At 33.7% G+C, this 13,690-nt stretch overlaps 2 protein-coding genes across 4 annotated transcripts in view; one reads left to right on the forward strand and one right to left on the reverse strand.

Moving 5' to 3' along the window:
- LOC118270050 (autophagy-related protein 16-1) overlaps nt 1-13,690 on the reverse strand; it is a 172,904-nt gene that overhangs the window by 80,455 nt on the left and 78,759 nt on the right. The window lies entirely within an intron of this gene.
- The window catches only part of LOC118270049 (uncharacterized), a 63,996-nt gene continuing 63,306 nt past the window's right edge, over nt 13,001-13,690 (forward strand). For both annotated transcript variants that reach the window (XM_035585496.2, XM_050707110.1), the window contains exon 1: nt 13,001-13,193. The gene's annotated coding sequence lies outside the window, so the exon portion shown is untranslated. The remainder of the gene's footprint in view (nt 13,194-13,690) is intronic.

A 13,690-nucleotide genomic window follows, 5' to 3' on the forward strand; every position in this document is an offset into this window, starting at 1 on the left:
AATGATACACTCCAATGTAATGCACACAGCGTGAGAATTGCAAGCACCCGTTAATATCGCACTACGGATACTATCTTTCTAGTTATAATCGTGACAAACTATTAACCGCGCAGTTGAGTTCCGACGTTATTATTATAGCGTTTAAATGGCGTAATTAATTTGTACATGTGATGTCAGACACGCTGTGACTTAATGTAAGACGTTAATACTTATTTCATAATAAGCTTATTTAACTAGAGACACGAGTTATTACGAAGAATGCAGCTTAGACTTGTGTTGACTCAGTTAATATACGGTATTTTGTGCTTAAAATGTTTACTAGGCAGGTAATCCTGTTACTTTAATCCTTTGTAATCTTATGTGAGCGTGAGCATGTCATGTGAGTTTTTTGAATAATCAAAATCGATAAACGTGAATACAATTTTAGTAAAGAATGTAGGCAGACTTACGACAATTGCATTGTGACAGGATACGGTACCAGTCGAGCGAGGCTTTAAAACTGCTTCAGGATCGTTTAACTTACCTGTGGAGAAAAAAGTATGTTAAGATATATTGATGAGTGCTATACCGTTTAAGATGCGCATTATTAGCCATAAAACGATAAATTTACGAAGGCTGATGAGGGATTAAGTTAAAATGTATGGAGCGGAGGTTTCTAAAGCAGCAGTATTTGAAATGATTACTTTATGATGAGCTCTAAAATACTTCACAATAAAGTTCAGAATTTCTCTTACAGGCAGTACTCAAAAGTGTTAAGTAGGTAGTTGTGATACCTGTAGAGTTTTATGGAAATATAAAGTAAATCAGTTATTCAAGGAAATTTAATAAGGATTCTATTTGACTACTTTAACTGGCGAACAACACAGCGTAAAGTCTAACATATGACCACTATTTCTATTCTTGGGTTTATGATTTGTTTTCTATTTCTTAGTAATATAAGTAAAGGTTTATTTTTCATTGGATAAATATCCTAAGAGGTTCGAGCGAGAAATTTACGCCCCGCATACAGTGGCCAGGTGATATATGGTTTGCATATGGTAATCAGCTTTATACCTCCATTTACAAACCATGGAAATGCAGCGCAGGGCTCTATTCGGCCGTGTTGAAATTAATTAGAAATGATACTACAACACACTTATTAATACCCATAGTTGATTAGTCACGGCTAATATCCGCCGCTTTAATTTCAATTCTAAAGCAATATGCCGTTAAAATACTTTAACTGCCAATTGGACATAGATCTTGGCTCGTAAAGCTTAGCCCGTCTTCCTGTCGTTTATTACACATTCAGTTCCTACTGTTTGAATAACCACTGCAGAAATTGTGAATAGAAGAACCGTGGGGCGATATCATTAAAATAATTATCAACGTAACGATTATTTCACAGCATCGTTCGTATTTATTTCTAGAATATTACACATCCAATAGCAAAAGGTAAAATGGATTTATTGAAATTGCTTGCTCTTGATTGAATTTTGATTTATGTAAAAGAAGAAATAGTCTAGACGCGTATTTTCATAGTTTAGTCTAACACTAAGAGAATATTATTTTTCAGTAGCTAGCGGGGAAAATCAGTTTAGCACACATGTCGAGACAGTTAGCACGCGCGACCTCAATCGTGATACGAATATCACCATTTATAGATGAGGGAAAAGTGAAACTGATATGTATTCCCACTGTCGTATCAAGTCAGAAGACTTTCAACAGGATTCTCTGAGTCAGCAACTAAAATAAATATTTATGTCGCATACATTTATAAAAATACTTCCAATTATACTACGTTAGCGGTAACAACTTCCTACGTCTGAATGTTCGAAAATTGACCATGATTTCAAAAATAACGGTATGACACATTTAAATTCATATCAAAAATAAAGAAATTAGAACTAAGAGAAACATGAGAATATACATCGCAGTACAGTTACGAGGTAATGTGAAGCGTTTGTTCCAAGTTTGGGAATTTTCAATTATGCTAACAATACGCCTTGAATGATGTTCATTCAACTGTCTACATGCAATGAGGGTGTCAGAGATACCGTGAAAATCGACTCAAAAACGGGTATTGTATTAACAGAAATACATTTACATAATATAAACTAGAATGCCGATGTCTATCGACAAATATAGTTGACAAGTTGACAATAGTCGTAAAATAAGAATGGGTGCTATAACAACATTACCTACTGATTTGAATTTAAATTATGTCCTGGTTCTCACAACGCGAATATTCACGATAACAGAAACTTGATGTAAATATCTGTGTAATGTCAATTTACTTCGTTTTACGATGTGACTCACATCCTACAAACATTTTCTCTCAGCAGACATCGTGGCTATCTTACAGTTCCGTAGTTTCACACTTTTTAAACTCAAAATGTGTGTTCGGTGATCGTTTTCGATATTTTCGAGCAATACATCCTAAGTACACTCTTTCATCTTACTAAATTACATTGGGAAGTTATTTAAAATTTTAACATGCTGTGTGTACTTTTACAGTAAATATAAATAAGTATTAGCGCAGGAGTAAAATTTATAGTGATGAAAATATAATAGTCTGCTTCAGTTACTGCATCTCTCATTAACTTTAAAACGAACTAATCCTCCCGGCTATAAGTTAAGCGCGTTCTAAAGCCATTGCTAGCTGGCTAATTATGAGACTAATGGTTTACTTCTGTCTCTGGCGATTTACGACCTTGGTGCAGGACAGGCTTGCCGCCCGTATCCTGACATGGCGGCGCTTTGAAAATGAATTCATGTCTTCATACTTTACACGCTAATTTACTGGCTTTCATATGTGTTAATTTCTATCTCTGTATTGCTTGAATGAGTTTAATATAAGAACACAAAAAATATATGATCATTCATATATTAATATTTATCATGAGCTACGTGCGGCGTGATATATATTAATGTTGGCAAATATAATAAAATTACGATAAAGATTTTAATGTCCCAATTTCACATTAATATGTTTTCTCGTAACGGGGTCATCCGTCTTATAAATCTGTATAGGTATCTAATTCTAGGACGATTGGCTGTAAGTCATAGCCATATTTGTGGGTAAACATAAACTTTTTATGTCTCTATAAGGCATGAAGATAAATATTTTCGTAGAAGTTACCTCTTTAAAGTATAGAACACGGCAATAATATAAAATATCATCGTGTTCTAAGCCACCGGCAATCTCTAAAGCGTTTTCATAATTCTTTCATTTGCGCTTGTATCTCATATGTTTACGATATAACACGATCGTGGTATCGATGTTTATAGAATGTGGTAACTGTATTTTGGATTTTGAAACCCACTTAACTTAGGCATCAAGTTAATGTCTAACACAAAAAAGTAATCAATCTGGGAAAATAATAAGCCAATAAGAACTAACTTGTGAATTGTACACTATTAAATGTGGCTTTATAGGTAACGTATCATCATCGTATAAAAGCAATTTTCTAGCTGAGTCATATTGAAGGAAATCAAACAAAGTTTAATTAGCGGTTAACTGTAAATATCTATAGATGGTCACTGTACAAATAGAGTGTGAGATTTAGGTGTATCATCGAGCGGTAGTTTCTACAAGTTATTATAGTAGGACTAAGAAAATAAACGTAACCTCTTTACTTGTTGTGGTAGATTAATACACGATGATACTGCTACTATAATAGGTTGTTAATCTCGGTTGATTGTTGATAAATGTGTACTAGAATTCCAGGGTGTAAAACATGAGATGAGTTTATGAGAAAAATGAAGCAAATAACAATAATTATGATTGAAGGGGTGCATGACACCGGTTTTTGTAGCCACAATGCTCCCATGAAGAAGGCCCCGAGCAAAAGCTATTACGAAAGACAACTGAAGTAATTATGTAAGATATTAAATGTAATATGAGTGTTTCAAAGCTTGTGTGCGGTAATTTCTATAAACTGTGGCCCATTCGGATAATTTCTTTTGATGAGTTTTACACAGGATTAGTGTAATTCATTACACTTGTAATGAGACAAGTAAAAAGGTGGGGATAAATTCATGTGTGACAAGTTTAACAATAACTTTCATAAGTTATTATAACTGTCATACAGCTATGACATAAAACATAAACATAAAGCTCGAAATATCTATACATGGTCATTTCAATATTGTCTGTAAAGTGGAAATATAATTAAAGTAATAGATGTTATATTTCGGCATTGTCGGCACTATAAAAACAGAAAATGATGACAATGATTTTCATTTTTATGTCTTCAAGGAAACGTAGGCACGAATTTTATGTTTTAATGTAATGAAACCACACACAAATTTACATATCTAGGTTAAAACCGAAAGTTCACTACACACAAATTTTCTATGCCAATTTTTTTGCGTACCTGCAATTCTCGAGTAAGCTCAAGCGCAGTACTTTCACGGATATCGGTATTTTGTTTTTCAAATTACTCTATTAATGCACACCATTTTATTTCGTTTTCTTTTTTCAAAATTATCTGACCACTACATGCTATAAAATGTTGGTCGCCATGATATTCCTAGAGGTGTGAAGACTGTACGAAACTTAACGGTAATTTAAATATGAGTGTGTTTAAGTGTTTGCCTGGCATAATTATAGAACCATTACCTATCATAGTCCATTGTAAGAAGTACAGTTGTAAAAAAAGTTTTAAGAGTAAGGATACTATAACCGATAATATAGCTAATTGGCAATCGCAATTAAGCGTAATATGGGTGCCATAAAGCGGCTTGTCTTAGAGAATTATGGTTGATTGTCCGGTTAAAATGTTTTATTTTTGTGTAGGTTTACAGAATACAAAAATTGTGAAGGTTATTTTGCCTTGGTTAATAGCTACGTCAGAATCACTAAATTAAGCAACTTAAGCTCATATTTATGGAAAACTCATTTTGAAGATGTAGTTCTATCTAAATAGTACATTAACAAGCTTTACTTTTTTTGGATAATGCTACCTAATCGTTATGGGACGCATGTCTACATAATAGGACTATAAGCCTTTTCGATTACAAGGCGGTTTACTACAGAGGCCCAGTAGGGCTAATGCTTGATACGGATATGGAATCGCTGAAGACTTAAGAGGTTGCTGGGGCTCCAGCTCGAAGAGCAGGTGCAGGAACAGGAACAATCGATGATTTCTCGCCCTCAAGTAAAAGGGCGGTTAATTCAAATTAAAACAAAACAAACGATTAATGTCAGTTAAATATTTTTTATTATTATCGCCCCATAGTTAACATGGGAAGTTGGATATTACTTATTTCTCGAAATTATCAGTTAAAAACTTTCCATATTCAATATCGTCAACGTCGAACACCAACACAGTAATAAAAAACGACTTGGAATAAATTAAATTAGAACATCATAATGTTTTATTGTTTCGAGAATTAGCATTCACGTGTCAATGTTCCACAAAGAAATCGATTGCCGTGTGTATTCATACGCCTTTACGTGACTGTATTAAAGCAATGCTTTATTAAATATCAATTCATCTTAAATAAACAAGTAATTATGTCCAGCTCCGACAGTGAAAGATTGATGTGTTCATGAATTAACACTACATTTCATATTCAAACACCTCTTGAGACACAAAAAAGATTTAATATGGACCTCTAAAAGCAGTCATATTTCAAAGGTATACTTATTATTAATTAGCTTTCAAAAGAAATGTATTCCATTCTGTTCTACAGACGTATATGATTACTGTGAGATAAAAAGGTACGTTCTACATTTTACATCGTATGCTTTAGAGCCTAGAATATTTCCTGGTTCATAAAGCAGTTATAAAAAAATCCGCATCTGTTGATTAAGATCAGACGGAGTAATCTCGGAGAGCGTGTGAAAAGATACACCATCAAGGAAAAGGTATGAATAAATTAAAAAGAAAATGAGAACAAGAAAAAGTTGTGAAGGATACGAGAGTGTTGGCATTGGGTTTCATAAATAATACGTGTTTCTGGGGAAAGATTTCTAACTGTCAAGCTGCGTGGAACGATTGTAAATGTTTTAAGCAAACAGAAAATGTAAAGCACAGCCGTACACCCGATGAACTGGTGAGATTGTCGCAGAGTTATGGGAATATGTTCCTGGTCGATGTTGGAGGTGCGAATTTTGAAAATGTGCTTAACAATAGTTTATAAAGGCTTTGATGCAATGCAACGATATGCTTTAAGTATACTGAATTAACAACAAATGAGCATGGAAATAAAAAAAAAATTCAAGTGACAGAACATTGCTTTTAAAGTTTTCGACATGATTGATAGTTATGAGTGTTTGCGAAGAGCGCATGTGTCCGACTTTGTACTAAGGAATTTTACATTTTAAATACATTACATTCTACTGTACTTGAAGTTGCGTGGAGGCGGTGCGGTGCAATAGGACTTGGAATTAAATTTCGTATAGATATACTGATGTCAAAAACGTTGAAAATAAAGAAACATTTAAAAGTTAATTTAGTCAATTTCGTCCTAGCCCTATTATTAATACTAATTTATTAAAAAGTTGAATATATCCTGTCTTAAATCTTTTTATAACATTTGAAACTATAAAAATCTATTGTGTCGGGTAAATAACTGCCAATCGGCTTTTGTAACGTGAATAGTGTCCTTCACATATTTTTGCCACGTCTTCCTTTTATAGAAAAAGGCAATACAAAACCACATTCCATAAAGTTTTAGAGCAGACCGTATATTTATTACAAATTGATATTGCACAACATATAATCGTTTTGTAACAGCATAATTCATAAGGAATTTCACATTTTCATGATTCTTGGAGGCTGTTATGCAAAGGAGTTTCTGAGCCTACAATGGGAACAAATATGTAGCAACATTGTTAAGCTAGATAATAAAGCTTAGGCTGCAAGGATGTAACAATTCGCGTAACAGGCCGCTACACCGTTCTACTCAATAGGGACACTTAATTTTACTCCACAAAACTGCTAGGTTGTTAGTTATGATTATAAAGTCTTAACGTCTACATTGTAATCAGTTAATCCAACCGGTCGCTGTGCAGTGTATATTATATGCACATTAAAATATATCCCGTAGCCTTCCATATACTTTGGTCTTTATAGATGCTCGTTTAATAACCTTAGTACAAATTTTAAAATACGTTAATGATATTTTAAGTGGTGTGTGGCGTAGATAGTGTACAGAACTGTAAGTGGGAAGGCTTATAACTGTAAGGATGGGCATTAAACATATTGTCAGTTACACGACAAGTTTTTTTTTATGGAATATCATCGGAATGTAATAATTTATATCGCAAAATAAAAGACACGTTTTCGATGACTATATTCTAGACGTGAATAAAAAATCTCTATAAAAGGAATAGCTGTAAAATGTGGTGTTTCCGCATTATTGAACAATATCTTTTTAATGTGTGCAATTTATTTGACGCGAAATCTCGATGGATGAGTAATATTTATAAGTGGAGGTAATATCTTAAAATAGACAGACTATTTTAATAAATAATGTTTACACCTCTATGGGTGAGAATTTCAAAATACCTAGTTTTAATATGCAAGAAATGTTGATAGCTTTGAATTTATATTAAGACAGTATAAGTTGACACATATTCTTATATTTATGACATGAATCAGTATTTTATTGGAAATAAAATTATTCAAACGGGTTAATTAATTATAATAAATGATTATTTATTCGTTCACAAAGCCGAATTAGACAAAAATCCTAACAGTATACTACACGTGTATCATTGTACGTTGTGATAAAGAAATAGTTTACAATCTAATGCGTTCTGCAAATCAATGACTTCCAACATACACATATACTGTGATTAGAAAACATATAGGCGTATCGTAAAATATAACCTATCTTAATCAATTCCGCCTGGAGAGGCATATAGCACTTTATTATGCTGTGGGTTTAAAGGCTTTCAGCGCAGCCACGAGAAATATTAAGGGAATAAAAGCGGATAGTAAAACATTAGCACGAGATCGGTTCTACAGGCGTGGCTAACATGAAATACTGAACTTCGAACAAAGCAGCCGACTGCTGGTAGGAACCGCAACGATAAAAACCGACTCTTCCTTAATTAATTTGTACGTTACGATTAGTTATAAATTATACAAAATCATTCATGTTTGCTAAGGTAATAAGCATGGCATAAAATGTACCGTTACATTTATGAGCTGATAATTTAAGTGTGATGAGAACATAATTACGGATCTATCATAGGACTAGAATATTTTATTGCTGTGCTATTGAAGGGACTGTTATTTAATTGTTGGTATGATTTATTACATACTGAGTTTTAATTGCTGACGGAAGAAGTGGGCACAAATCAATTATAGAATTCTTGTGACTTTTTGATTTCAAGTTTTCTTTAATTAAATTTCATGGTACGCTTAATTGTAGGTGTTTTCATTTCAGACCAGCTGGATCTGTTCCAGTTTTTATTACGATTAAAATGATCGTAAACTTCCGCTACCAATAAAAATAAGATTTATATAGCAAGTATATAAGAAAAGTATATTTATAGCGGTTCTTAATTATTTTAAATTATCTCATCAGAAGTAAAATTGCATAACGTAATAAACAATGAGATACGTATCATCGGCCAATAATTGAGTGAGTGGCATCATATCCCGGAGCGTAATAGGCACTCAGACGGGAAATATGATGTGAAGCATAACAAACTACAGATAGTCTTGGGAACATTCTTTTATGATGTAATAATTGACAAAGAGGAAACTTGGTGAGCTGATGTGAAACCGTGATGAATCGACCACACTAATGAAGATTATGAGCTCGTAATTACGGTAAAAAGAAACATCATGTGGATAGACAATTGATAGACAGACCGCAATGACCCCAGCACGCTAAATACCTCAGTGGCGTAGAAGACCGCGTGACGTCAAATGACGAATGATCTGTGACTCGAAGTTGACGTTATCACTGCAAGCAGCTCTAAATCGTTTTGTAAGTAGGTATCTAGATTAGTCATCTCTAAGTTATCTGAGACATTTATCTAAATATAGTGTTTCCAAACGATGTTTCGACTAGAGTAGGCTCGCAGATTTATTTGTATAATCATGTGCGTGGGTGTGTATTGGCTACCATAACAACCGCGTCGACACACTTTTGTTCCTCGCCCTTATTTGCAACCGTTTTATTTAACTAATGTTAGTATTTTTGAATCGATTCCAGAATACCTTAGCGACCTTAATAGCTAATAGCTTTGAATGTTCGATATTTCTCTTTCCACCTATAACCTGGCCTTAAGCGTTCTCCATAGGAACTCTGTTAAGGCGTTTCCATAGTGACAATTAATTATAATAGACATGCTTCCATTATGTAAAATTAGGTGTAATACGTAATTGAATTCAGTCAATATCCGATAGATTAACCTAATCATAATAAACTTAGATTACAGAACATTTCCTCTCCTATACTTCCATTCCCAATTGGACTCAGGCTTGGCAGAAGTCTTAGGTTCGTCATAAAAGGAGCATTTATTTCAAACATGTTTCTTGGATGATTACTATTTGACTTGAGCTTGGGCGTTTTATGCCAGTCAATCATAACTCTCCCGTACTTTTATAAATAGAAGAAACCACTTAGGAATGTGTTTTATTTTACCACTAGACAGTGACTAGCATTACATTCCATAAAATACAAAAAACACGTTTGTACTGTCGTTGTTTTAGTAAACAACACACACTTACCGAGTTATTTTAAATTTAATGGTTCCAATTTCTCTGAAGCAAGTCATGTGAAAGTATTATTCGAAAAAAAAAGAAATCAATGAAACTGAAAAGTAAATAAAAATTTAAATAAATAAATTTTCAAGTTCAGACATCTTAGAAAGTGGAGGTCGTCGACATAATCTTTTCTTTGCCATATGTCATTAGGCAAAACATTGCAATTGTTCCGTTTGAAAGCGAAATGCTTTTACATTTTCATTCACGAATACGAAGATGAGAGTAAAAGATCGAGCAATTTGAGTAACAATTGAACTCTTTATATTTATATTCAACAAGCCATATTGTGGGCAGTAAGCTCCGAAGGTAAAGTGCTGTGAAATATGACAATACATATCACTTAGTTTGTTCACCTGTCGGTATTATAGAGCGCGGTGTAATAAAATATGACTCATGATATACGTTTGCTTACAGAGCGTGGGCGCGAACGTCTTAAATGTTTTTCTACATTTCTGTTTTTTGAAAATCACAACGTTAGAGGCAAAATTATGAACCCAGTTTAAAAAAATGTAGTTCTAATGAAAAATGTAGCAACGTAGAATTTATTTTATTACCTTTACGGTATAGCATTTATAGTTTATGTTGCGTTTGTTAAGTTCAAGATGAAAGAAGTTATGAACTTCAACCAATAATAACGATGATGATAGGTTCAACATTATTGTTCACACGATAAAATAAACTGATTGCTATACACAAAATTAAACTTTTATACAAGAAAATATCGTTGTTAACTTTACACAAACTCATCGTTATTTCTGCGATGTGAACTTCGATGAGAAGATAAGCAGATTTATAATTGAATTGTATAATGACAATAATCGTCTGTTAGATAATAATTATAGTGGTTGCTATAATATCATAATGACAAGAATAAAATAAAATAAAAATAATAATAGGCACATTAAAAGAAAATTTATATTTACTCAACCATTAATTTAAAAGGATAAAAGTATAATCAAAGACGATAAATTTATAGATGAATGTAAATTCCGATAATCTTTATAGTCGACCATCTGTGCAGGCCTTTAGGATTAAATGAAAGTCGATACTTTGCAATCGCAATGGTTAATCCATTAGGAGAGTATAGACTTTCCTTTAACCAACTATGTTGCCCAGCACTCGTGTAATCACCTGACGGAAATGGGATCATGTGCGGTCTATAAGAAATGGGTTCAGTGCCACTGTTTACGCATACTTTATGTTTGACGTTTTCATTGGCTTTATTGCTATTGCGGTTACCAAACCAGATATTGGATGAAAGAATTTTAATTCGATTTTCTGGTTAGCAATAGAATAATGGTTATTGAAATAATTGTCATTGATTTAGGTTAAGGTAAGTAAGTGTAAGTTTGAGGGACCCAAAACAAAAAAAAAATGTCTCGATTTCCGATTTCAAAAGGTTTATGGATTTGCAAAATACTTATTTTTATTGGAGAAAATTTATTATCCTTAAACTTCTTTAGAAAACACTCTAAGATTTTACTACAGAGTAAATTTTCCCTTAGACTAACAAGACTAGAATTTTATGCAGATCGGGACCAGGTATCATCATTCGCATTATCGTAAATTCAAAGTATAACGAGATGAGATCTAGCATATTATTTGTAGTGTTATTATTAGTAATTAGAGCCAACTAGTCAATTAAATAAGTCGGTTACTAAAAGTAGGTTATATTTCGGCTTTAGCAAACAGATCACTTCATAGCACGCACGTTTATAATTATACACGCACGCTTTAAGTTTTCACATGAGTCGTATTCGTAGAAATGTAAACTAGTCTTCTAACCTTGGGTCAGGCCCATAACTATTACTAAGTAGTGCAATAATCCTGTCTGTAACTGACAACTTCGACATAAATAGTATTCTAAACAGTAGAAAGGAAGATACGGAATCTAGATTTCAATTAAAGATTCTTTAAATGCCTCTTACTTTTTGACGTTTTTTAGGTTGTCGAAAGTGAATTTTTTGGTAGTATCTTCTTTCTCCTGGGTATTTGCCAAATATATCAGTATCGATAAAGAATTTTAATATGGTTAACTTTAATGTATGTCACTATGTAATAAGTATCATTTACTCTCCATATCACCCATTTTCAGATTTTCTTTCGTAGTCTTTAACCTAAACCACAAATTTTTCAATTTCTATGGAGCATCCTGAATGGTCTTCAGTGGACTACAAGTACAAGCAAGGTGGCAGAAAAGTCAAATTATGATAGATACTTTGAAATAAATTGTTAAAATCACCTCAAAATATGATTGATGATGATGAACATTTTATAGCGGCAGTTAGTGTCAGATACCTACCTACCAGTGTCTTCCACCCAGAGAAAAACACAACTACTTAACTAAGTATGTATCTACATGCGATTCAGATTACCGTTACGATTCGGGGACCTTTGCAAGATCGATGTGACCGAGTGATCCTTGCTTGGTTATTGACAACTATGAATAATAGATCGTGGTAAACTGGTATCGCCAAGCGTATTAACGGATTGTTTTATTATTGTTTCAAGAATGTATTCAATCTTAAGTTCTTTTTTGTCTTGGGGTCCTATAAGGTTAAGTTACAGTTATATATCTTCAGTTTTAATGTGAGCTTTAGATTCAATGTTAATGTATGAAGGTATAAGGGCCATCAATATTAATTTGCCTGGTTATATTACAACTTTATTATACGACAAAGCGTATATTTGAGGTTGTTGTAACCAGAAATTGTTAGTATAATGAGCGATCCACAAACCGTGCAGTTGCTAATTGACGCACGACTTGTATTGTTTATGTAAATTGCTAAGAGGACCTTGATAATAAGCGGCAATCATCGGACGATAGGATGTCTTCATTACAGTTTTTTCCCATAATTTGATGTTGTTTGAATTCACATGCATCAAGTCGTTCACGTTCAGAGTCTCATTTCCTTGTATAATTTGGGTGCGCCTGTTTATTTTAAGCTCCATTGACGTTTTCCATTAAAATCAAATACAAAGCTTTTAAGATAGCTTTGGTGAGGTGTCATAAATTTCCCAATTTGTTAAAATACATAATAATCAAACAGTAGTGTGAAAGATAAATATTATCAGCGTAGTGTATGGGAAGCGGGATGGGGTCTGACGGCGAGCGGCCGGCGGCGCGCGACGCCCGGTCCGCGGTGTCCGCGCGTCCGGCCATCTCTCCCTTTCTCTCGAAACTATCGCTCTCTCTCTCCGTCCTTCGGCGGCTCGTTCCTCTTCTTCTTGCAAGGTTAAGGTTACGTCAGACGTGTTATGTTATAACCGTTGGGGCGCACTCTGGCAAGTTCAGTGTCTCGTCGAGAGTGGCCGCGACACTACTCGCGACCATCGTGCGCGCTCATCCCGAGGACTGTGCGACCGCCTGTGATATACGAACAGTGAAAAGTTCATGAACTGCGTGTTGAAATTTGTTTGAACTATAATATCACGTGACGCTAACATATCAACTATCCTTCCCATAGCCCTAATAAGGTATGTTCTAAATATAATAAGAATATTTTCTTCACAAACAAGGTTTTTGAGATATTTTAAAAATGTTGTAGAAAATATTTTCCCAGTCGGAGTCCTGGACATCTGAGTGGAGTCAGGTGATCCTGTTCAATAAACTGGTTTATTTATTATTTTATAGTGGTTGTACGCTGGACCCACAGAGTGCAACATTTTATGTAACTCTAAAAATATACTGAGACCAATGTGTATTTCTAGAAATAGTTTATTGAAGAAAGTGTAATTATTGCGAAAGTTTAGACTAAAATTATTATAATCCCTAATATACAGCAAAACACTAAAAAAGCAAAGTAAAGTTAAATGACCCCAGTTACAAGCATTTGTTTACTTTTCTAATTTTTCCTGCAAATTATTGCCGGAAGTTCCAAAGCCTACAAATTAAAAGTTCTCAAGAAGATTGCAGTAGTGAGTAAAAAAATAATGTTGATAACGTAGAAAAATGAGAAGTGTGTATTGCGTAC

Source organism: Spodoptera frugiperda, chromosome 30, assembly GCF_023101765.2.
Source record: "Spodoptera frugiperda isolate SF20-4 chromosome 30, AGI-APGP_CSIRO_Sfru_2.0, whole genome shotgun sequence".
Taxonomy (NCBI): domain Eukaryota; kingdom Metazoa; phylum Arthropoda; class Insecta; order Lepidoptera; family Noctuidae; genus Spodoptera; species Spodoptera frugiperda.